Genomic DNA, 26440 nt, shown 5'->3' with positions numbered 1-26440 from the left:
ATTAAACAGATTTCTGTATGTTTATTTTGTGTCCTGTAACTTCATTAAATTCATTTATTAGTTTTAACAGATTTTTGGTGACATCTTTAAGGTTTTCTACATATTGTATGATGCTATCTGCAAATAGTGACAGTTTTCTTTTTTCCTTTCCAATTTGGATGGTCTATCTTTCTTTCTTTCTTTCTTTCTTTCTTTCTTTCTTTCTTTCTTTCTTTCTTTCTTTCTTTCTTTCTTTCTTCCTTCCTTCCTTTCTTCCTTCCTTGCTTCCTTCTTTCCTTCCTTCCTTCCTTCCTTCCTTCCTTTCTTTCTTCCTTTCTTCCTTTCTTCCTTTCTTTGTTTCTTGTCTAAATTTTGTGGTTAGGATTTCCAATACTATGTTGATTAAAAGTGGTGACAGTGGACATTCTTGTTTTGTTTTGTTTTGTTTTTCCCTGATATTAGAGGAAAAACTGTCAGCTTTTCATTGTTAAATATGATATTAGCTATAGTTTTGTCATATATGGCTTTTATTACATTGAGGTACATTCCTTCTATGCTCACTTTGTTGAGAGTTTTTATCATAAAGGAGATGATCATATGATTTTAATCTTTCATTTTTTAATGTGGTGTATCACATTGATTGATTTATTGATGTTGAACCATCCTTGTATCCCAGGGTTATATATCTTACTTGATCATGGTATTTTATCCTTTTAGTATATTGTTGGATTCAATCTGCTAATATTTTGTTGAGGATTTCTGCATCTATTTTCATCAGGTATATTGACCTGTAATTTCCTTTTTTGTGGTGTTCTTGTCTGGTTTTGATAACAGGTTAACACTGGCCTTATAAAATGAATTTGGAAGTGTTCCCTCCTCTTCAATTTTTTGGTAGAGTTTGAGAAGTATAGCTATTAAATCTTCTTTGAATATTAGTAAACTTCACCAGGGAAGCCATCTGTTCCTGCACTTTGATTTGTTGGGAAGTTTTTGATTCAATATCCTTACCAGTAATTGGTCTATTTAGATTTTCTACTCTATCATGATTCAGTCTTGGAAGATCATATGTCACTAGGAATTTATCCCTTTCTTTTAAGTTGTCCTATTTGTTGGTGTATGATTGTTCATAGTAGACTCTTATGATCCTTCGTTTTCCTGTCATGTTAGGTGTAATTTTTTTAAAATATATATTAATTAATTTTATTTATTTTTGCTGTGTTGGGTTTTCATTTCTGTGTGAGGGCTTCCTCTAGCTGTGGCAAGTGGGGTCCACTCTTCATCGTGGTGTGTGGGCCTCTCACTATCGCGGCCTCTCTTGTTGCTGAGCACAGGCTCCAGACACGCAGGCTCAGTAGTTGTGGCTCACGGGCCTAGCTGCTCCGTGGCATGTGGGATCCTCCCAGACCAGGGCTCGAACCTGTGTCCCCTGCATTAGCAGACAGATTCTCAACCGCTGCGCCACCAGGGAAGCCCCCTAGGTGTAATTATTTTTTTCTTTCAATTTTGATTTTATTTGAGCCCTTTTATTTTTTTCCTTGGTGTGTCTCACTAAAGGTTTTTCCAATTTTGTTTGTCTTTCCAATGAACCAATTCTTAGACTCACTGATCTTTTCTATTGTTTTTTTACAGTCCTTATCTCATTTATTTCTATTTTGATCTTTATTATTTCCTTCCTTCTACTAACTTTGGGTTTTATTTTTTGTTTGTTTTTTCTAGTTCCTTTAGGTGTAATGTTAGATTGCTTATTTGAGATTTTTCTTATTTCTTGAGGTAGGGCTGTATTACTATAAACTTTCCTCTTAGAACTGCTTTTACTACATGCCATAGATTTTGGAATGTTTTGTTTCTATTTTCATTTGTCTCAAGGTATTTTACAACAGCAGGTTCTCTTTCTCTTCTTGATGGAAGGTGGGCACCAGACTGCTGGAAAAGCTTTATCTCACACTCTCTTGAGGACTCATTGTGTGAGGGCAGAGCACCCCAGGTTTTACAACAATGATCACCTGGTTATGGCTAAACCCTGGGGGTCATCATGGGAATCAGCTTCTTCTCCTTAGTTTCTTCATTGCATCTTTATCATCCCTAAGATCAAGCCCTGGATGATGGGAGTGTTGGTATCCTGGGGTTGCACTTCAGGATACCACTTTGCACAAATATCTGTAAATGATGCCAAACTCATAAGACAAAAGTAACTAAGAATACATTTGTTTACAGATAGGATAGGGGACATAATCTGTCATCATATTCTTGTCCAGCTATATCCATAAATCCAGATTCACCAGTTTTCCATCTGCTATAACTTTTCCAGAATCATTGTCAAAAAGAGTGGGGATGTATTCTCCAGGAAATGCACTGGTTGTGTAACTGATGAGTAGGCAAGTCTTACCTGCAGCTCCAGCCTCCAACCTCCACACACTTCACGGCCTCTCTCAGGACTGTGGTGGCTGCTGCAGTGCTTGAATGCTGAGGTGAGAAGTGGCAGGCCCTGATGCCAGGACCACTGTCCATGCCACCTCCCTCTCCAGCTAACATCAGAAAGCCTAAGCTCAGTAGCCACCACCAGTCAAATATGGGTAGAATTGTTCTTTAACTGTGAACAGATAGGTTGCTTATTCAACTAAATAATAAGACTAGCTGTGATCATGGGAGTCACTTAACCTCCCTGACTCTATCTTTCTTCTTATTTAAATGCATGTATTTTGCTCTATCATTTTTATATTCTAAGATAAAAGCCATATGGTTAAGCAACAGAAGTAAATATAAAGTTCATAGGTTATTGTTCATTTAAATTCCTTATCTTTATGTAGTTTATGGATCTAATTATGACTTTCTAATCTACATTTTCAGAATATTTAGTCTTATTTTTGAAGCAAGGTTGTCTAGGAACTGTGTCTTTTTATTTTCTTTAAAAATGGTAAATCTTGACTAGGTTATATATTATTCTGAATAACCACAGTAGACTAAAACACATCATTTCACAATTCACCCAAACACCATATCCTTTGTACTGAGGATTGCTAGAGTGGCTTTTCCAAAAGTTTTAGGATTTTCCAGTCATTTCCATGACAGTATATTCAGTGAAGACAAACCACAGCCCAAAGATCAAATCCATTCAGCCATTAATTTTTGTGAATTAAGTTTTATTGGAACTTACCCATGCCCATTAATTTGGGTAATGCCTATGGTTGCCCTACAGTGGCAGAGTTGATTAGGTAAGATGGAATCTATCTGACATGCCAAGACCAAAATATATGTGGCCTTCTACAGAAAAATTTTGCTAATCCTGGAATTATCAATGTTCTCATAAACTGATCTGTCAAAAGGTAGTCAGGATTCTCAATCAAATTCTATTACAGTTAATAGTGCATTAAACTAAATAAAAATCAGGTACTTAAGAAAGGAGTCTGCAAAATGAAATATTTATGATACAATGTGTGAATACTCAGCATCATGTGATCTTCTTGGAACCTACTTAAAAAAGTAAATGTAATTTTATATGTTGAAATACCTAAATGATTAAAAAATGTAATTATCTTTGCTTATTCTTAAATGTTTTGGATTTTTTAATTAGGATCCTGATTAAAAGATGTTGACTGATAATTTCAATGACACAGTAAATAAGTTGAAATTTTTTAATTATTTGAAAAGTTGAGTGATTTTTATTGGTAGTAGAGACATAAAAAATCAAAATACTTTCTCCTTTACAATAGTATTTAAATTTCTGAACATTTTATTAAATTTAACATGTATATAGAAAAGTGGATGAATCAATAAGGTGAATGAATTTTTACAAACTGAACACACCAATGTAACTAGCATCCAGATTAAAAATAATTTTTTTTGTTTCTCAGTGTATATAAAGTTATGTTTACTTTATACTATAGTGTATTAAGTGTGCAATAACATTGTGTCTAAAAAAATCCAATGTACATACCTTAACAAATTCTTTATTGCTAAGAAATAACCATCATCTGAGCATTCAGCAAGTTGTAATGATTTTGCTGGTGGAGCGTCTTGCCTCCATGCTGAGGGCTGTTGATTGATTAGGGTGGTGGTTGCTTCAGGTTGAGATGGCTGCAGCAATTTCTTAAAATAAGACAACAAAGAAGTTTCCTGCATCAATTGACTCTTCACTTGAACACTTAGAGGTCATTGCAGAGTTATTAATTGGCCTGATTTCAATATTGCTCTGTCTCAAGGAATAGCAAGGCCTGAGGATAGAGAGAGAGACGGGGAACCACCAGTTGGTGGAGTAGTCAGAACACACAACATTTATCAATTTAAGTTCACTATTTTATATATGTGTGATTCGTGGCATTCCCAAACAATTACAATAGTCACATCAAGATTACTGAATCGCAGATCACCATAACAAATATAATAATAATGAAAAGTTTGTAATACTATGAGAATCACCAAAAGGTGACAGGGAGACAAGAAGTGAGCGAATCCTTTTGGATAAATGAACTTGATAGACTTGTTCAATGCGGAACTGCCATAAATCTTTAATTTTTAAAAAAACACAATTCTGCAAAGAGTGACAAGGCACAAATTGCAAGATTTCTCATTTATGTGAATGTTCACCCCAACCATTAATCTAACATATAATCAATGTTTCCATCATGCATATGCAGTGATCTTTATTTTTCCACATAGGACAGAAATAAAAACTAAATTCCCACCAACACTGTAGGAGGGTTGCCTTTTCTCCACATCTTCTCCAACATTTATTATTTATAGACTTTTTGATGATGAGCATTCTGACTGGTTGAGGTGATACCTCATTGTAGTTTTGATTTTCATTTCTCTAATAATTAGCAATGTGGAGCAACTTTTTTATGTGTCTGTTGGTCATCTGTATGTTTTATTTGGAGAAATGTCTATTTAAGTCCTCTGTCCATTTTTTTTGATTCGGTTGTTTGTTTTTTTTGATATTGAGCTGTATGAGCTGTTTGTATATTTTGGAGATTAATCTCTTGTTGCTCACATTGTTTGCAGGTATTTTCTCCCATTATGTAGGTTGTCTTTTCATTTTGTTTATGGTTCTTTGCTGTGCAAAAGCTCTTAAGTTTAATTAGGTTGCATCAAATGGGAAGTTTTTTAAGAGTACCATTTCAGCATTTCTGAAATGATTGTAGGGAAGTAAACTAGATCTTTATAGTTACTAAAAGAAAGTTTAAATTTTTAAATGTTGCAGAATATTGACCTCCCCATTGCCATCTAATTTCTGGATAATTTGTAAACATATCAAAACAATCAATCAGTAGCATTCCAACAATTCACAGATTAAACATTTGAAAAATCAATATCCTCTGTTATGGTTTTTCAGTGACCATAAATTAATTGCTAATTACGTACAAAAGGATGACAAAAGATTAGAAAAAACAAGAAATAAATATGACAATAGATTTTATGAAACATATAATGTAAAACATACTTAAACTCAAACATGTAAACAATAATCTCTTCATTTTTTGAAATTTTGGGTCATATTGATTCCCTTAAAATCAGGGAAAGCACAATTGTGTAAAGTGAGATGGAGCAATAAACCCTTCTGGAGGCAACAATTCCCAATACCGGTTGAGTTTTTGTCTTGAGCTGAAGTCATCTTTCTACCTGCCATTCTCTTCAGAGTTCCATGAATTTCTGCTCATAAAAAGACCTGAAAAGGTCACTGTAAACAAGAAATAAAGTCAGACCCAGGGTGAATTTTCAAACTATATAAGAGCTTAGTGTTTTTCCTGATAAAGATATTTTGAAACAATCAAAATATTATTTAAGTATTTTTGAGGTTAAATATTAATTTCCATGGGTTTACTCAGCTATGGTAATTGAAAATATCAAAGCTTTTTAAATTAAGAGGTCCATGACCAAGAAAACTAGATCCAGAAATTGTTTAAACAAGATAATATGTGAGATAACTAATAGATCTTGCAATCATTTTTATGAACTCAACTTGCAAAAATTGAACTAAAGAAGCACAAAGTTAAAGAAACTGGAGAGGGGAGAAGACAAGAGTATTGCTTTATAAGAACTAAGGAGAAAACAAAGAAGCTGGCTGTTCACTACTCATTCAGATTCTCAAAGGATATTGCTGTCATCTGAGACAAAAAAGATAATTCACACCACACATACTTTTAGAGAACTTTCATCAAAATTCTGCATTGGAGTTACTATCTGGGTCACAGAAACAGGAAATAAATTGAAAGTTCAGAATATTAAGCTGAATGGAATAAAGAGGTTATCAGAAATACATGCTGAAAGCAATGATGTCTCAACCTAGAAGCTTTATTAAGAAAAAAATAACTACAGAAAATGTCTCCAGATAACTCTTTCCCTGTTTGTTAGCTTGGATCTCTGTGGTGTTACCCTGCAAGGAACTGTGTGTGTGTGTGTGTGTGCGTGCGTGCACATGTGTGCATACATGTGTACCTGGGCGCAGTACTAACTTATTACATTCATGTGCTAATGTAATTTCATATTATAGAAAATAATGTCTGCCTAAACAAGATCTTTCACACATTTCACTTTATATTTATTATTCTGATTTTTTTTCTTAAATATCTCAGGCCACCCCTTCCCACCCTCTGTGCGGTGAGTTCTTTACATTTTTCAGTATAACTGCTCTTCTGGTGCTGACACTTACTAAAGTACCTTAAAGAGACTAGTGAAAGAGACTAGAGTGACCCATAAAATGGGAATCTTTGATAGATTTAGCTCAAATCAACTTTGGCCTTTGAAATGTACCTTCGGATATGTCTGCTTATATGAATCTCATCTACAGCCGGCAGCTGAATGTCACCTCACTTGATCACACCAGACCAGAATAATCAGAGAGGGTCACATGGTTGCCATGTAAGGGTTCCTGACTTATCAAAATTTCTCTAGGCAGAAGTTCTCTCTTTTACCCCTCGATTTGTTGCAGGTAATATATGACAATATACCAAACTCTCATACAGCACTTACAAACATCTGAAGTTGTATCAAGCCCTGAGTATACTAACACAATTTAAATCAACAAATTGTTTTGTTTTGGGAAAGAAAAAGTTTAATCTAATAATATATGAACATCACTGGCTAGATGCAAATAAAAATCTCAATGTGTTTTTATTTACTGCTTCCTGCATATAACAAAAGCTAACATAAAAAAATATTCTAAGATGAAAGTGCTTGGAAATATGTAAAACAATTAATTAATTGACAAGTAAAAACTATTTTTGAAGCTAAAAATGGTAACATAAACATCAGGTTAATTTGTTTAATTTTTCTATTTTAGGCATAATTTATTGTAATAGGGTGTCTGGTGTGTGGTGCTATTATATTATAATATTTGGTTCTGTACCATATTTTAGATTTTTTAATTAGTAGTCTTTATTTTTTAGAGAAGTTTTACATTTATGAAAAATTGAGCAGGGTACAGAAAGTTCCAATATAATTCCTGACCCTCACACACACATAGTTTCTCCTATTATTAACATTTTGTATTAGTGTAATATATCTGTTATAATTGGTGAGCTGATATTGATACAGTATTATTAACTAAAGTCCATAATTTACATTAGCATTCACTCTTTGTGTTGTACATTCTACTAGTTATAACCAAAGTACAATGATATGTATTTATCATTACAGTATCATACAGAATAGTTTCACTGTCCTAAAAATACCCTGTGCTCTGCCAATTCATCCCCACTTCCTTTTCCCCAAGCCCCTGGAAACTGCTGCCCTTTTTATTGTCTCTCTAGTTTTGCCTTTTCCAACATTCCATACAGTTGAATCAGACAGCATGTATCCTTTGCAGATTAGCTTTTTTTCATTTAGCAATATGCATTTAAGTGTCCTTTGTGACTTTGTGTGGCTTGATACATGGCTCATTTCTTTCTGGTTGAATAATATTCCATTGTATGGATGTACCTCAATTTGTCCACTCACCAATAAAGGACATCTTGGTTGCTTCCAAATTTTGGCAATTATAAATAAAACTGCTATAAACACTTGCATGCAGGTCTTTGTGTGGGCAGTTGTTTTCAATTCATTAAATACCTGAAGCACAGCTGCTGGATCATATAGGTTTAGTTTTTTAAGACTACGTAAGACTATTTTTAGTTTTGCAAGAAACTGCCAAAGTGCCTTACAAAGTGACCATCTCATTTTGCATTCCCAGCAGCAATGAATGAGAGTTCCTATTGCTCCATATCCTTGTCAACATTTGGTATTGCTTGTGTTTTGGATTTTAGCAATTGTAATAAGTGTTATGGTATCTCCCTGTTTTAATTTGCATTTCCTTAATGACATGTGATGTTGACCATCTTTTCATATGTGTCTCAACCATGTGTATATGTTCTTCGGTGAGATGTCTGTTGAGGTCTTTAGCCCACTTTTTTTTTTTTCTTTTTTTTTTTTTTGTGGTACACAGGACTCTCAAAGTTGTGGCCTCTCCCTTTGCGGAGCACAGGCTCGGGACACGCAGGCTCAGCGGCTATGGCTCACAGGCCTAGCCGCTCCGTGGCATGTGGGATCTTCCCGGGCTGGGGCACGAACCCGTGTCCCCTGCAGGCGGACTCAACCACTGCACCACCAGGGAAGCCCCCTTTGGCCCACTTTTAAATTCAGATGTTTGCTTTCTAATTGTTGGGTTTTAGGAGTTCTTTGTATATTTGGTTTCAGTCCTTTATCAGCTATGTATTTAGCAAATATTGTCTCAGTCTGTGGTCTCACAGTTTTGCATTCTTCTAACAGTGTTTTTACAGAGCAAAAGTTTTTAATTTTATTTAAGTCCAACTTACATTTTTTTTTTCTTTCATGGGATGTACTTTTGGTGTTGTATCTAAGAAGACATTGTCAAACCCAAGGTCACCTAAATTTTCCCCTATGTTTTCTTCTAGGAGTTTTATAGTTTTGTGTTTTACACTTAGGTCTATGACACATTTTGAGTTGATTTTTGTGAGGGATGTAAGGTCTATGTTTAGATTCATTTTTACATGTGAGTATCCACTTGTTCCAACACCGTTTGTTGAAAAGACTCTCCTTTCTTCATTGTGTTGCCTTTGTTCCTTGTCAAAGATCAGTTGACTATATTTATGTGGGTTAGTTTCTGGACTGCCTATTCTGTTCCATTGACTTGTAGCATATTTTAGTTGTTATTATTATTTTTTTTTAATTTCTGGTTCATTGTATAACACTGTACTATGACAAGCAAAATTTTTATTTTAAAATTATTTATAGAATATTATATGCATTCTTATATAATTAGTCAGAAATCAAGAACTTCATTTTATTCTTTTTTAATTAAAAACTAATGGGTTTCTTGGGAAAATAATATTTGCTAAACACAAATTGGCTTTATACAAAATCTTGGAATTGTCTAATCCAAGGACATGTCTATAGATTAAGATATTTATTTGCAGGTACATAGATAGTACTATAAAATAATTCAGAATAATGAAAAAAGATTTTAATTAATAGTAGTAATAACAGTAATTTTTTCAAAATATTATTAGGTAAACAAAATTTTTCAAAGATATTTCTTTTTTAATCCCTTAAGAATGATTTTTAGTCAATGGGTTTTCAACATTTAGAGCCACAGACATTTGATAATAAATAAAAAATCTTTCTTTATATGAAAACATTGAAATTCATTCAAATTCTCTATGAAATTTGAGTTGATGTTTCTTTTGAAACACATCCATGGATCCTAGGATCAGAAACAATCAGACCAAGCACTCATAAAGTATGTTCTCAGAATCCAACAAAATATTTGTAAGCATTAAGTGATTTTTCTGGTTTCTGTAGTCAAATAAATTTTGAAAACTTCAAAATTAATAAAATTCAGCAAAGTTGAGGCTTTTCTAAGGTAGTACCTCTCAGATCCTTAAATATACTAAAGTACATCATGGCTATTCAAAGGGGGCATAAAGTACATAGCACTTAAAATTAAATTGAAAATGGAATCATTTTTCTCCCTTTCTTTCTTTCCTCAGAGCATCTTGCAGGAATAGTGTCGCTGGGAATATTCTAGAAAGACTGAACTAGTCTAATGTTCTGTAACATCTCTGACAAAGGCTTTGTGTAAAATTACATGATGTGCAACCATCCTATTTGTATTTCTTCTTCCTATAGTCCTTTAGCATTTCTAGAACTACTTTAAGTTCTAATGTATATTAGGGCAATGTGGCATTTGAATTTGATAACCAGTGTTCCAGTGTACCCTGGAGCTGGTGATCCTAAGATGAGAGAGAAGATTCCAGTCCTAATGCAATACCACTGAGGTAGCCTAGAGTGTGCCCAATACCTCAAAACACTGACTTTTAGTATCCTTTCCTTACATCCTCAGTTCTTATATATGAAAGATAAGCTATCTTATATATGAAATATTTTCCTGATTCCCAAACATGTACCTCTCCCAACAATCCTTGAATAATTGAGGGTGAATTCATTTTTCTTCCTGTGCTCTATGGACTTCTGTCATTTCTCTCAAGTTGTCCCTTATGGCATATTTTTTCTGTTCTTCTCCATAATATCAATTTAGAGACAAAATTAAGTTTTTATTCATTCAATTGTCCCTTGACCTTATTTCATTATCAGTGTTTCAGCTCTGAGATTTTCAGCTCCTAGTCAGAAAGTGTCATAACAATTTAGCTTGATTTTTAGAGCAGTCAATATTTCAACACACATATTTAAATAATTTGTTATGCAAATTATTTTAAAAATCGATAATGCATGTCATGACATCCCCAAATATTACATGAGCTATTAAACTTATTTAGATATCTTTCCATCACTGTGGCTAGAAATTATGCTAAGATGATTTTTAAGTTCACAGGGTAGGCACTTGAGAAGTCTTATTTTAAGACCACTTTTTGGGGGGGGTTACTTTTATATAGGAAATTATTTGGGAAGCTAAGAGGTGGGTCCAGCCTTTTACCTGGTGGTAAAATAAAGAGGTGGGAAGAAAAGTTTGTGAAAACAGTTTGAGAATATTAGGAGAAATAAAAACCCATTTCTCCTTCCTACTCTGTATTACATCATCAGGAATACATCAATGTAGCTTAACATGTTTATCTTTTAAAATACACGTAGTGCCTGAGAGAGAGAGAGAGAAATCTGTTTTTCATATGTTTAATGTCTGTTCCTGTTGGTTTACCTGCTTATCTCATCCAATAATTGAACATTCCTTGATGTGTCTTTTGAATCTTTGACTATAAATAACTCAATGCATGCACTGAACAAATGTTTCAGTGAATGAATGAATCCCTGCCAGCTAGTTGAAAGGAAGGTTATTTGAGGATATAAATATTGAGGAGTAGGATAATTTTGACTTGGTTGATATGTAGCAATGTGAAATATGAAGGCACTGAAGCCCTCCCCTACCCCACAAAAAAAGCAAGCTATCGCCCTGTCACAGTGGCTTGGACTATTAGCCACTTGGTAAAGCTCAATAAATGTTTTTTAGACTCTGAGTAGACATGGAAATCTCAAGTTGCTCATATTAAGTTAATAAAGATACTTATGGATAGAATAAAATGTAATAGATATGAGGGTCCAAAGGAAATAATGGAAAATTTGTGGGGAGAAGAATTTTAAAAACATAAATTGGTTTTGTTTTAAGAGCTTTTGGAGACTTCTGACAGACTATCATTATGTGAGAGGAGCAGGTGTTTTCGTTGTTTCTCTAGCTCTTGCCTTTAGTCATCTTTCAAACTTTAAAAGTGTATTACTTCACTTAAGGTGTGTAATAAAAACTCCCATTTGAATGACTAAATAATTAGAAAGAAATATATAATTGGGCAGATCTTGAAAGATACATTCTGAAATAGCTCTTAAATTGTACAAAATAATGTCTATAAATGATAAATGCTTTAAAAATGTCTTCAGTATATAAGCAAGTTTCTGGTGATTCCACTAAGGCATCTTGTCAGTCCTCTCAATTTGAACATATTCCAAAAAACAGTTGGGAAATTAAATCAGGTAGATGCAAAATCAGTATATGAACACAGATGTAAAGGAGTAAAGTGGTGTCTGTCCAAGAAGTTCATCACTCTAAAATTATTCCTTTGTTGAAATTACTCAGAACACTAAACCATGAGCTATTAAGTATATTCTGTGGGATGCTATATAAAAAGCATTCTTATGGTAGGGATAATGCTACCCCCCACAACATGCCAGTCTATAAATTCCAACCAAGTTAGCAAACTATTATGTGGTTCGGGAAACATGAAGTCATGCTGCAATGAATGAGTTATCTCCTTTTTAAACCCTTGCCTTGGAAGGAGCAAGTGTAATATTTGACCATAAGTAAGCAAGTTCAGGATGACGTCATTGAATGAGATGTGCCAGATTTTCTGAGGAATAGAAAGTGTAATGTAACAAGCCAATAAATTCCCTGTAGAGCCTTGTTACATTTTTGTTTTTATAATTTAAGGACAGTTATTTCAATAGTTTAGACTTTTGTTGAACTAGAGCTTTCATTGTGGTAATAATTTTTAAAGCATATAAAATAAGTTTATCATACCTACGTTCAAATGTACCTGGATATTTCATATAAGCCCTTTTTCTCCTTGTAACATAAATTATAATGTTTTTCTGGTTTGACCACTGGTATTAAACTTAATTACATGGTAAAGATGTATAAAATGGATTCCAGAATTAGCTGAGTAGACATGGAAAACATATCCTTGTCCCAGTGTTTAATTATTTCACAAATAATCGCTAGTATTTAGCCTTTTTTTGTACCTTTTTGAATAGACATTTTGTAAAGATTTTTTTCTTTTTAATTTTTCACTGAGCTACATTTTTGTTTTATTTCCTGATTTGGAAAAAAAAAATGTATTCTTGCAAAGCCTTAAAGCATGAGTTTCCAAAAAGAAAATTCAATCAAAATCTTTGACCATAAGAATCATTAGTAAAAATGGTATAATTTTATATTTAACCCATTTGTAGCCTGTTTTAAGCTTAAAAAAAGTAAAAAATAAAGACCCCCCCCCCATTTTTTTCTTTTCTTGTTTGTATCTTCTGGCACACCATCTGCTCTTTCCAATATCCTAGCCTACCGAAAATAGTCCGAGATTTTTTGTGTCACATATTCCACATCTATAACATCAGGCATATAGAAGAAATTTTTTTAACTGTGGTTGAAGGTCAAGAGAAGATTCATGTTCAGTACACCTATAATATAGTATCACTATACATATAAATGATGGTATCCAAAGGATAAAAGTTTGTCCTTCTCAGTGTCACAAACCTGGGACAATGTCCACTAATGTCAAGTATGCTGTGATGTCTCAAAATATCTAGAGACCTTCACCTAAGGATTGGCTTCCACATCACATTAAAAACACAAGAAACAGAATCTTATCATTTCAAATATAATTTGTCTATAATATTATTATGTATTGTGACATCACCTCAATACAAGAATTACTTTTGAAAAATGTTTGCTTCGTGGCAAAAATTAAATCCAGCCCCAAAGAATGAAGAGTTTCTATCTAAAAGCAATTCAGATATATCTTAAACAAAAGCAGTATCAGTGGTTTAAGTAGCTACTTTGACTAATACCTTTTCTAATAAATTCTAATTTGTTTAAAAAAAGCCACCTTAAAGATCACTCTTAGAGATTATATTTTGGAATGTAAAATAAAACCAAAGGGAAAAAGACATAGGTTTGGGAAATAAAAAAGGAAGTCTCATAAATATGTGATCAAATAATTTACATAATTCTTTTGAAAAGTGATCTTTTGTAAAGATCTGAGAAGCAACAGAGTCCAGTGGCTGGGAGAGCAGAGTGAGTCCAGGCTACCTGTGTTTGAATGTGGGCTCTGATAGTAACTCTATGACCTTGGACAAGTTACCCAAACTATGTACCTCAGTTTCCTGATCTGTTGTAAAATGGATGTACTGATAGAACCTATTTTGTTGTCAGAAAGATTAAATAAGTTAATAATTAAAGCATTTATAAATGCTCATATAAGAGCAATTCCTAGCATAAGAGTAATTCTTCCTTTTTCTTTTCCATTATAGTTTATTATAAGATATTGAATATAGTTCCCTGTGCTATACAGCAAATTTTTGTTCTTTATATATTTTATATATAGTAGTGTGCATCTGTTAATCCCATACTCCCAATTTATCTCTCCCACCCACTTCTCCTTTGGTAACCATAAGTTTGTTTCCTATGTCTATGAGTCTGTTTCTGTTTTGTAAATAAGTTCTTTTGTACTATTTTTTAGATTCCACATATAACTTATATCATAATATTTGTCTTTCTTTGACTTACTTCACTTAGTATTATAATCTCTAGGTCCATCATAAGGGCAATTCTTAGCATGTATTAAGTACTTAATAAATAAACAAAATAGACTTGAACTCTTGCTCAGATGGTGATTCTCATAGGCAGATACATAATTTCTCCATCAGTTTGCATGCCTGTTATATGAGGAGATATGATTTGTTGAATCCTATTCCAATTAACCATCTTAAGATTCTTAAAATGTTCATTGAAATGAGATTAGAAAGCAAGGAATCAGGACACAGAAAATAAGGACTGTTTTTTATATGCAAGAACTTCAGAAAGAGAATGAAGCCCATTATTCAAGGAAAAGATATTTCTTACTACTCCTGAGTAAATACAGGAGAACAACCCCTAAAAAGAGAAAATAGATTAGGGCTTTATTTTTAAATTACCAAATGAGAACTATAGCAAGCTCATAGGAAAAAAACTGTATGAATTACCATGAGTCAATGTACACAACTATCTTTTCTGCTAAGATACACATGTTGAATTTCTAGGTATAACTACATTCAGGAAAATGATCCTTAATATAAGTACCTAAGTTACAGCATTGTGTATTTTTTTTCCTATTAAGACCATTAGGAATTGAGGTAATAATGTCATTTATATTTCTTATTATAACTCTTTTATTTATTATTGGCAATAAACACTAGACACCTGATTTATTATCTCTTATATTAATCCACATATTTGGTTGCAAAATATAAAAGCTAACCCTGGTTAACATAAGCAGAAGAGAAATTCAAAGAATGTATGCTGAGTAACCCATCAAAGTGATGGGGAAGTGAGTAGAGAACAGCTTAGACAACCAGACACTGAAAAATCAGAGTAACAAAGGGTGGTGGAGAAGCAGAATCCTGGATACTCACTGCCCCTGCTACTCAGGGGTCACCATAGACCTTCAGACTCTGGATGGCAGTGCTTGCCACTGCCACAGAGGTAAATTCTGCCTTGTTTCTTGGGATATTTAGAGAAGGTTAGAAGCTGATGGGCCAAATCTAGGTCATGGACCCTGATCTTGTTGTCAAGGGTTATGGAGAACAAGTATCTGAACTTTCCAGAATCCACTGTGCAAGGCAGAACAATACTGTTATTGTATTCCAGAAACATATGTTTAAATGCAGGGTGACTAAAACCAGGAAATATCCACTACATCTGTCATGTTGAGTTGGACAAAAGAGCATGTATTCTGAAATAGACAGGCTGGGTTTGCATTCCAAATGGGAAATTACTACCTGTGAGGTAGTCCACAGAGTACTAACATCTTAGGGCTGTTATTTTTGCCACATATAGACTCCCATGTAAACAATATCACACACCATATGAAAGTTTGTTGTGAGAATTAAATGAGATAATTTATCTAAAGGTGAAAGATTCAAAGAAGTTACGTAACGTGTACTATTTAACACCCCCAATCCACTTCCTTTTGTTTTTACCAAAAAAAAAAAAAAAAAAAAGGTCTTGATATTGAGAACTCTATACCTGCAACTGGTGTGGAAACTTTCTGTTTTACATAAAGCACATCAAGCTTGTGTGGGTGGATATTCCTTCCTGTTGGATAGAGAACAAAACCTTCAACAGGGAGCAGCTGCAAACACTGGAGAGAGGAAAAGCAGAAAGTGTGGCAAGGCTTAATCATTTAAATCACAGATTAAGTCAACATAATAGCAGAGAAAATGCAGAGTTTTAAAATGTGTGACTACAGTGGCAAAGGCTCACGGGGTCTTTTCATTGGGATCAACAGAGGAAATGAACTAAATGAACACAATTTCATATCTCCCGAGAAAAAATAAAGAAAAGGATTCATAAGTAAGTGGTTTATTTTACACATAAATTTATTAAAATTTTCTTTACATGCAAACCCTTATACAACAGAATACAAGCATTAACTGCATGAAAAACCAATAATATGTAATGAAAGCTATTAACTACTAAACTTTCTTGAGATCTCACCATGTACACATCCAAATTAATCCAATTTATAAAAGACCCTTTTCCTCCCATCATTGAAAAACTAAAGTAGAAAACAAAAGCTAAAAGCTTTAAGGAAGGTGATATTTTCCTCAAAGAATACAATAGTGGGCAAGAAAGCAGGGACCATCATACATCACTTTATATAACTGGGAAGTGGATTGAAGACAATCTTTTGAAACTGAGTTTTTCAAATGCCACCGATTCTGGTGTACCAAAAATATAGTAAGTTTACTTCTCAGATGGTGCTACCACAGGCTAATACTACTTTAAAGTTTTCAAGTTAATGGTTCAAAGGATCACAAGCTCTCCATCTGTCAACATGAAGTCAAGCTGCATACGGTGATGAATATCTGATACCTTGCTGATATAAAAGTTTCATCTGAGACTCTTTCTCTCTGGTTAATTAATGTGGTAGGGAATGGAGAGGGCTCTGGAGAGAAACCTTTGCTGTGCATTACAGGAGGGGGTCATCTCTACTTCAAATGAATCAGTCCCTCAGTATTTTTAAAATTTTATTTATGAATGTATGAATTTATGTATGTATTAATTCTTTATTTCCTCCTTTTTTCTAGGAATGATATACTACCCTTGCTTACAGGGCAATGTAATTGAGGGTTTCAGCGAAGACAGTCCATTCTGCCACTGTGAAGATATTTTTAAGAGCGAATAGTTATCATTTTCATGCCTGCTATAAGCCAAGAGTAATGGAAGTTCCAAGTGATAGATAATTTTATTTTTCAACTTAAGACAAGGATAGAATGGAGGATTTTTTTGTTTATGTTGTTTCACAGCTTCAACTAAGGCAAAACTTCAAAATGCTTAGCCTCCTAGAAGATCTGAATTTGTGGCATATTTGGAACACCAGGAGTAATCTTCCTGACAGCATCATCAACCCCACTATTTGGTTTGAATGGAAACATACAGTACATGTTAAAGGAGAAGTTAAGTGTGCAGTTTTGTCTGTGCCTCTTGGACTCCAAAGTTCTGAGCAGAATGCTCAATAAATAGTGCCCAGGACAGGTCTGTAGATTACTTTGTCCTTGAACTAAAACCTCAAAACCAGAGACCTAATGACTCTCAATTTACATTCCAGACTTCATTTTCTTGTATCTGGAAGTCAATGACATGGTTCACCTGGCTTTCTACTTCTTTTCTCGACTGCAGCCTCAGGCTGTCCAAATAGATTGGAAGAAGACAAACACATGCACCTTGGGCACAGTGTTGGATGTATTTATCACTTCTTAGATACTTAACATATTGAGCAGATATTAACTCAAAATTTATCAGCTAAAATCTTATGTATCTGGAGTGGATAAATCATGGAGTAATTTAACAAATGTAACATTTATTAACAACATTTTCTATCAACTTTCTATAAACTCTCGTCTTTATTGAAGTTAAACTTCAGAAGGAACAATACTTTCAGTATCATTTTATGAAGCACTAGTAACATCGAAGACAAACATCGTAATAGTTGTACTCCAAAAATAATGCAAACAAATCTCACGTATGAAAATAACACATCATGATCCAGATTTATTCTATGAAGCCACATGCAGTTGAATATTAAAAAAATCAATTATTGTAATGTATCATATTAATAGACCTGAGGAAAAAATTACACAATCATATCCAAAATTACTCAGAGACTTTTTGAAAAAAATTTATCAAAACCTTGATTTAAAAATTAAATATACATTTATGGTTATTAAAATAATATGCAAAATATGTATATGTGCTTGTGTACTTAGTCCTAATTTCAGCATATTATATAAGAGAAATTTTTTCTTTTTTTTTTTTTGTGGTATGTGAGTCTCTCACTGCTGTGGCCTCTCCCATTGCGGAGCACAGGCTCCGGACACACAGACTCAGTGGCCATGGCTCACGGGCCTAGCCGCTCCGCGGCATGTGGGATCTTCCCGGACTGGGACACGAACCATGTTCCCTGCATTGGCAGGTGGATTCTCAACCACTGCGCCACCAGGGAAGCCCTAAGAGAACTTTTAAACTCATTTCCACCAATGCCAGGAAAAAGACAAGCTTGACCACTATAGCTAGCATTGTATTGGACATAACTGCAAATGTAATTAAATAAAGCAAATAGAATCATAAAAATTAGAAAAGAAGTAAGATTATTTCTAGGAAAAAAATGTAAGACAGACTTTAAAAATAACAATAAGATAATTTTAAAATAATAGGATATAAAATATTAATAGTTGTCATAAGAACAAATAATAACCAGCTAGATCATATCGTGGATAAAAAGATACCATCTAAATAACGCAAAATATTTAAAAAATTCTCACACATAAACCTAAAAAGAAATGTAATTACTGAAAAACAACAACAAAAAGTAGATTTGAACAAATTGAAAGACATATCAACCTCATAGATAAAACATAATTAAGCATCCAAAAGCTGCCAATGCTTTCCAAGTTAATTAGAAATTCAATACAATTGCTCTACAAACAAAAGTAAAGTCCTTTATTCAGTAAGTATAAAATGTTATTTAAAAGTTTCTATGGAATAAAAGAATAAAAAACCAAAAATATTCTTAATAAACATTGATCTAAGAAAAACAAAATGTGTGTGTGTGTTTATGAGTGGGTGATAAGGAGGTGACAGTGGAGCTAGTGTGCCAGATATTTAAGCATATTAAGTCCCCATAATTAAATGAACATCATATTGATACATGAATGTGTACACCGACCAATAAAACTGAATAGAAATTACAGAGATAAATCCATGTATATGATGAAATTCAGTATATGATGAAAATGACATCTCAAATCTATAGAGAAAAGATACATTTGCTAACAAATTAGATACTTGAAGAAAAAAGATAAAATTAGATTTATACTTATGGAATATATTCTATATATCCCAATGTAAAAATATTAGTACTCTAAATAGTAAAGAAAAATAAGAAAATAAATAATCTATAAGAGCATTATAGGGCTTCCCTAGTGGTGCAGTGGTTGAGAGTCCGCCTGCCGATGCAGGGAACACGGGTTCGTGTCCCGGTCCAGGAAGATCCCACATGCCGCGGAGTGGCTGGGCCCGTGAGCCATGGCCATTGACCCTGAGCGTCCAGAGCCTGTGCTCCGCAACGGGAGAGACCACAACAGTGACAGGCCCATGTACCACCAAAAAAAAAAAAAAAATTACTCTAAATAGTAAAGAAAAGTAAGAAAATAAATAATCTATAAGAGCATTATAGTGTTAATAAATAATAGAGGAACATTTGTTTAAAACCTGAGAGTAGGGAGAACATTCCTTTAATAGTTTTCAGTTTTGTAGGATTGCTGGAACAACCTTATCACAAACTGGGTAGCTTAAAAAATGGAAGTGTATTATCTTTCATTTCTTTCATTTCTGGAGGCTAGAAGTCCAAAATCAAGGTGTTGGAAAGACTGGTTCCTTCTCAGGGCTGGGAGGAACCACCGGCTCCAGGCATCTCTCCTTTGATGGCCATCTTCTCCCTGTGTCTCTTCACAACACCTTCTCTCTAGGTGTGTGTCTGTGCTGAAATTTCCTCTTTTGATAAAGGCACCAATCATACTGGAGTAGGGCCCATCCTAATGACCTCATTTCAACTTGATTACTTCCATAAAGCCTGTCTCCAAACAGGGTCACATTCTGGGGTCCTGTGGCTTCCTACTCTAACATATCTTATTTGGGGGAGTCAATTAAATCTAAAACAATTCCTAAGAGTAACTCAGAAATCCAAAACCATAAAAGAAATACACAATAAAGACTACATAAAACTATAAAAATTCCATGTTTAAATGGTTGTAAAACAGAGAAGAAATTCCATAGCAAATGACACATGACAATCAGGAAAATAATCACTAATAAAAGAAAATGGTCCTTAAGAAATGAAAAGAAAAAAATACAACATTGGAAAAATAGCCAAGAAAATGGTGAGACAGATTACAGAAGAAGAAGAAGAAGAAAAAAAGCTCTTAAGAATATGAGAAGTTAATAATAACTTTTAAAATGTTCTATCATTTCTCACTTATTAAATTTGTCAAAAGTTTGACAGCGTTCTTCATGGATGAGGTTGTGGAGGGAAAGTTCACTTTTTACCTTGAATGAGCAAAATGAAACAGTCAAAGGGATATGGCAGAATAGATAACCACTCTGTATATCCATTTATCCACTGAGCCAGCAATTCCGCTTCTAGAAATCTACCATTGAGCCAGCAATCCCACTTCTAGAAATCTAGCCCCAAAACACAGGGAAAAATATGAAAATCTTTATGCACAATATTGTTAATTGTCGCATTATTTGTTAGCAAAAGAATGGAAAGAACCCTAATATCCATCAGAAATATATTATAAAAACAAATTTAATTAGAAGAAAATTGTGAATTCTACTGAGTAGTCTTATTGGTGAAAATATGGCAAGAAGCTTCACCCCAGTTGCCAGCCTCCTGCCTCAAGTGTAAGTCCACACCTTAGGTCTTCTCCTAAGCAGAATGACTGCAAAACCAGCACATCACACTGCCTGGAAGCAATCGTGTGAGTGAGTGTTAAAATCACCAGAAGCAAGCCTCAACTGGAACCCATATCAGGAACGCATGGATAAATGCCTCAGTGACTCCATATTTTAATATCATATTGAGTGAATTCTGTATACTTTTCAGGTGTCCTGCAGAATCCAGCTCCTTTCACCACTGCAGCAATGCCGATAATGACCCTTATTTTGGCTTTTCTTCCTTGCTTATCTCACATTCCCTTTTCCCTCACTCCTGTTCCCTTAGATCACCTCACAAATAAACTACCAGAACCCAAGTCATTGTCTCAGATTCTGAACTGGAGCTAACCCAAACTAAGGTAATAGGAAAATTTACAATGGAGGGATCAGGCTACGACCAGCTGAATATACTTACCGTATTTACCGTCACTAAATATGAGATGGTCAAATACCAAATATGTGTGATACAATATTCATTTCACAGCAATATCAGTAAGGATTCCTGCCCAATCCACCCCTCCCAAACAAATTACACTTAAGCCTGTAGAGCCGCAGTCTGCAACCTTTTTGGCACCAGGGACTGGTTTCATGGAAGACAATTTTTCCACAGATGGTGTGGGGGGGAATGTGAGAGATGGGAAGCAGAGCAATGGGGAGTGGCAGATGAAGCTTCTCTGGCTTGTGCGCTGCTCACCTCCTGCTGAGCGGCCCTGTTCCTAACACGACAGGTACCAGTCTGTGGCCTGGGGGTTGGGGACTCCTGTGTCAGAGCTTATTTGCATATTAGAATAATACAAACAAGACCACAGTGCAAGAAGCCAACAGCTTAATAAGGTGAGACATTCTATAAGACAGCTGGCCCGACTTCTTCAATGTCATGAAAAAAAGTGAAGACAGACTGCCCTAGATCGAAACAAAGTTTAGAGATAAGAAAATTCAATGAGTGAATCATTTCGATTCTCATTCAAACAGCCTACAATAAAAAGACATTTTTGAAATAAGGGATGTTTTAGTCTGTTCCAAATGCTATAACAAAATACCACAGACTGGCTAGTTTATAAACAACAGAAACTTATTTCTCACAGTTCTAACAATACAAACAATGGTCCTCTCTTCAAAGAACTTGTATGTGACCAAAATAATAAGAATTTCAAGGAACTATAAGGGTCAATAAATAAATTAAATAAGAAACATTATAAAGAGTAAATAAGGTGGCGCGGGCCCCTGGTAGATTTCATCCAGGCCGACCAAGCAAAGATACTTGGAGGGGTTTTAATTTGTATGAGATATGAGAGGTGATAAAAAAATCAGGAGAAAATTTGGTAAGAGAATATCCAGAAGAGACAACAACTAAAAAGAAAAAGAAAAGTTTCTGAAATGGAAGTAAGTTTAGTCTGTTCTAGAAATATGTTGTCCACTAGAAATAATAGAATATGCAAAATAATAGAAATAATGTGACACATAATTTTAAATTTCCTAGAAGCCACATTTAAAAAGTAAAAATAAAGTGGTTAATTACATTATTTAATTTTGCTTTAGTTTATCTACTATATCCAAAATAATAGCATCATGAATATTAGCAATGACAAAATTAATGAGATATTTTACATTAATTTTTATACTGCCTTTGAAATATGGTATGTATTTTACACTTACAGAACAAACGCATTTAGATTAGAATATGGTAAATATGGTATCATATTTTAAGTGATCAGTAATCATGTGTCACTGGTAGCTACCATACTGGACAATGCAGCTCTAGAGAATGAAGGTTGACCACTGTCTCTGAAGGTGCATAAGGAAGAGAATGGATCAAGGTGAATTTGGAGAGAGAGATAATATACAGATCAAATAGTGTTTTCTAGACAGTGGCAGGAAATTTGGACCATATCCCAACTACAGTAGGAGTCACTGGGGGGTTTTCAGCAGATTGAGATGATGTGATCACTGCTTGCTCTAGTCCAGCTGGGCTGTTATATCAAAACACCATAGAGTATGTGGCTTATAAACAACAGAAATTTATCCCCACAGTCTGAAGCTGAAGCCCACGATCATGGTGCCAGCGTGGTCAGGTGAGGGCTCTCTTCCCAGTCACTGGCCTCTCATTGTATCCTCACGTGAGGGAAGAGGGTAGGGAGCTCTGTGGGATCACTTGTTAGAAAAGCATTAATCCCATCTGGAGGGCTCCACCCTCATGACCTAGTGACTTCCCAAAGGCCCCACCTACTACCATCACCTTTGAAGGTTAGCATTTTAACATGAATTTTGGAAGGACACAAACATTCAGACCACAGCAGAGAGAAAATTTGAATAATATCTAGACACTGTTAGGTAGGTTACCAGCATTGTGGTTATATAAGAAAACGTTCATGGGCTTTGAAGACATTGAAATGTCCATATATATATGGACAAGTATATGTATAAGTATATGTCTTATATGTCTTAAGTATATGTATAAATATATACATAAGTATATGTCTCAAAGACGTATACTGAAGTGCATAGGGTATAGTTCTGTGTCTTGGATTTGTTTCAAAATACTTCAACAAGGTTAAAAACAAACAAGCTAGTAATGAAAGGGTGAGATAGATAAAACAAATATGGCAAAATATTGATCTATCCTGGAACTTGGGTAATGAGGATAAGGAGTTATATTGTTCTCCTTAATTTTACATTCATTTGAAATTTTTTCATAATAAGGTAAATAAATAAATGATGCCCTTGCTTCTGAGAAAGAATAGCCAAGCAGAGATGGGCAGACAACACGAATGGAAAGAAGTCCTACACACCAAGAAGGAAGACCTGCCTTTTCACGTGTACAAGACATGCCAAGAGTGAAGAATAAAAGGAAACTACAGGACTGGTCCAGCAGGAGGGCACCAATACACAGTGAGTCCTCCTAATGGAGGGCCAGAGGTGAAAGCTGTGCTGCAGGGGATTGAAGATGACAATGTAGAGGAAAAGCAATTTAGAAAATAATAATTCTAATAAATTAGAATGAGAATGCAGTAGGCTGGTTAGTAGCCAGAGTGAGAGGAAAGGACCAAAGAAACGTCTTTTAAAAAATGATAATAATACCCATTTCATAGTATTTGAAACATTGAGGACTATATTTACCTTTTAAAAATTCCATAAAATATACTAAAATATCTCTATTTTATATATCTGTATATCTACACTCTATATATTTATATCTATATACTAGCATGTATTTATATACATATATGTATGATTCTATATGTAGTATATGTCTAGGCTATAAATACTCTGAGACAAATTTATTTATCTTACCTCTAAATCATTTAACATGTTTTCCATAAAGCAGAGACACATATATGCCTTAGTGAGAAGCACCAGGCTGTGAGCTATTAAAACCAGAGGTTTAAATCAACCAAGAGACCTTAGGCAAATTAATCTTTTTGAGCAGTTATCTTTTTCACTTATAAAATGGACTGGTAGGTATAGACAAGATATAGATGTAAAGATGTTTTGTCAATTGTACAGAAATTTCCCTGAAATACAGAAAGTATACAAACAACCCATAGCATCTAAACTTCATCATTACATTATGGATCAGGTAAGGGTAATAAGAATAATAATAAAAGTAGTGGTAACAGGTACAATATTCTGAGTTACTTTATATAGATATTTTAATTTGCTATCTAATATACTTTATAACAGCTTGATAAGATGGTACTAAGCTACCGATGGACATTAGTACATTATCATGCTCATAGCATAGCTACTTATGAAATAATTTACCAAATAACCTTGGCACAGCATCTTGCACAGATGAGTTTTGGCCATAACTTTATTGGTGAACGTAGAGAACACAAGCTGCGTTCACTGAAAGCTGTGCTGAAGATGGTCAGGGTATTGTTCAGGGAAAGCATGTAAATATGTAGGTCTGTATACCTTCAAAGAAACTAGGTCAGACTATTGAGTAATTCTTCCTTTTGAATTTATGATCACCTTATTGAGTTTGAGAATTGTAGATAAGCACTTTAGGAGATATTGTTATCACTTATTTATTTTACAAAAACGCAGAACAAAATGTTAATTTCTGAAATGTCACATTGATGAAATTAACTTAAAATTCTGCTTCTAAGAATTTATTATAGGCAAATAATCATTCTTATACAAACACATAGATGCAAGACAGTGAATAGCTGCATTCTTTACATTGGGGGAAATGTGCAAACATATAAATATCTATTATTAATAAGTAATAAGGAACACAAGTTTAAAGATTAGTCCACTTGGGTTCAACTATTGGCTCTGACAATTGCTAGCTAAATGACTTTTGACAATATATGTGATATTTCTGTGCCTCAGAATCCTCATTATAAAATGGGAAATGTGTTCTTTATATCATACTGTTGTTTTGAGTATTTGAAAAGTGTTTGGATAATAGAAAGTATTCAGTAAAGGCAGTCTCTCATAATTATTCCTTACCACAGAGGGCCGTGACATGGAAATAATGAAGACATTAAAAATAAGCTTGTACATGACAACCAAATGCAAGGTGGAACTTCAGATTTGACTTTGGAATGGAAAAAGAGTGGTAGTGAGAAAAACTGGTAAAATCTAAAAAAAGTCTGTTGTTTAGTTAATGGTATTGGTCAACATTAATTCATTAGTATCAATAATTTTACTGTAGCTATACATGATGTTAACATTGAGGAAGTATATGTGGGAATTTTCTGTACTACTTTTGCAAATTTTCAGTAAGACAAATATTAGTTAAAAATAAAAATTTCTTAAAATCTTATAGAAAAATATATAATGGTATGGAAATATGCTCATGATATAGATTTTTAAATTAATTGTGCAGGTTATAGAATATATGTATGATTATACTGTATTTGTTTAAAAAATAAATCTATGTTTTAAAAAGCCAGAAATAAACAGAACAATAGGTTCACAATAGTTCTCTTGATAGCATGGGCGTGTGAGTGATTATTTTTTTAATGCCTCATTTTGTCTGTATTTTCTAAGTATTCTACAATATTTTTTCTTTATAATAAGTAAAAAGTGGTGACTAAAAGTAATTATTTTAACTGATGAGATATCCCTTTCATGCATTTAGTAGAATTATTTGGTTTCAAGTTTGTTCCATTCAGATTACATTTGTTTATATGCATAATATTTATTTTTAATATTTTTACTGGAGTAAAATTGCTTTACAGTGGTGAGTTAGTTTCTGCTTTATAACAAAGTGAATCAGCTATACATATACATATGTCCCGATACCTTTTCCCTCTTATATCTCCATCCCTCCTACCCTCTCTATCCAACCCCTCTAGGTGGTCACAAAGCACTGAGCTGATCTCCCTGTGCTGTGCGGCTGCTTCCCACTAGCTATCGATTTTACATTTGGTAGTGTATATATGTCCATGCCACTCTCTCACTTTGTCTATGCTTACCCTTCCTTCTCCACATATCCTCAATTCCATTCTCTAATAGGTCTGCATCTTTATTCCCATCTTACCCCTAGGATCTTCATGACCTTTTTTTTTTTTTTTAGATTCCATATATATGTGTTAGTATACGGTATATGTTTTTCTCTTTCTGACTTACTTCACTCTGTATGAAAGTCTCTAGTTCCATCCACCTCACTACAAAAAACTCAGTTTTGTTCCTTTTTATGGCTGAGAAATATTCCATTGTATATATGTGCCACACCTTCTTTATCCTTTCATCTGTTGATGGACACTTCAG

The 26440-nt window shown here is 34.0% G+C and overlaps 1 pseudogene; it reads right to left on the bottom strand.

The window, feature by feature from the left end:
• Positions 1-1840: 1840 nt before the first annotated feature.
• On the bottom strand, positions 1841-2487 carry LOC113613222 (ras-related C3 botulinum toxin substrate 1 pseudogene; annotated as a pseudogene).
• Between the last annotated feature and the right edge of the window lie 23953 nt (positions 2488-26440).

This window comes from Aethalodelphis obliquidens, unplaced genomic scaffold, assembly GCF_003676395.1.
Source record: "Aethalodelphis obliquidens isolate GAN/ISIS:26980383/991018 unplaced genomic scaffold, ASM367639v1 scaffold3, whole genome shotgun sequence".
Lineage (NCBI taxonomy): Eukaryota > Metazoa > Chordata > Mammalia > Artiodactyla > Delphinidae > Aethalodelphis > Aethalodelphis obliquidens.
Note: the sequence above shows the minus strand (reverse complement) of the source record. Positions and strands in the feature narration are given on the sequence as shown.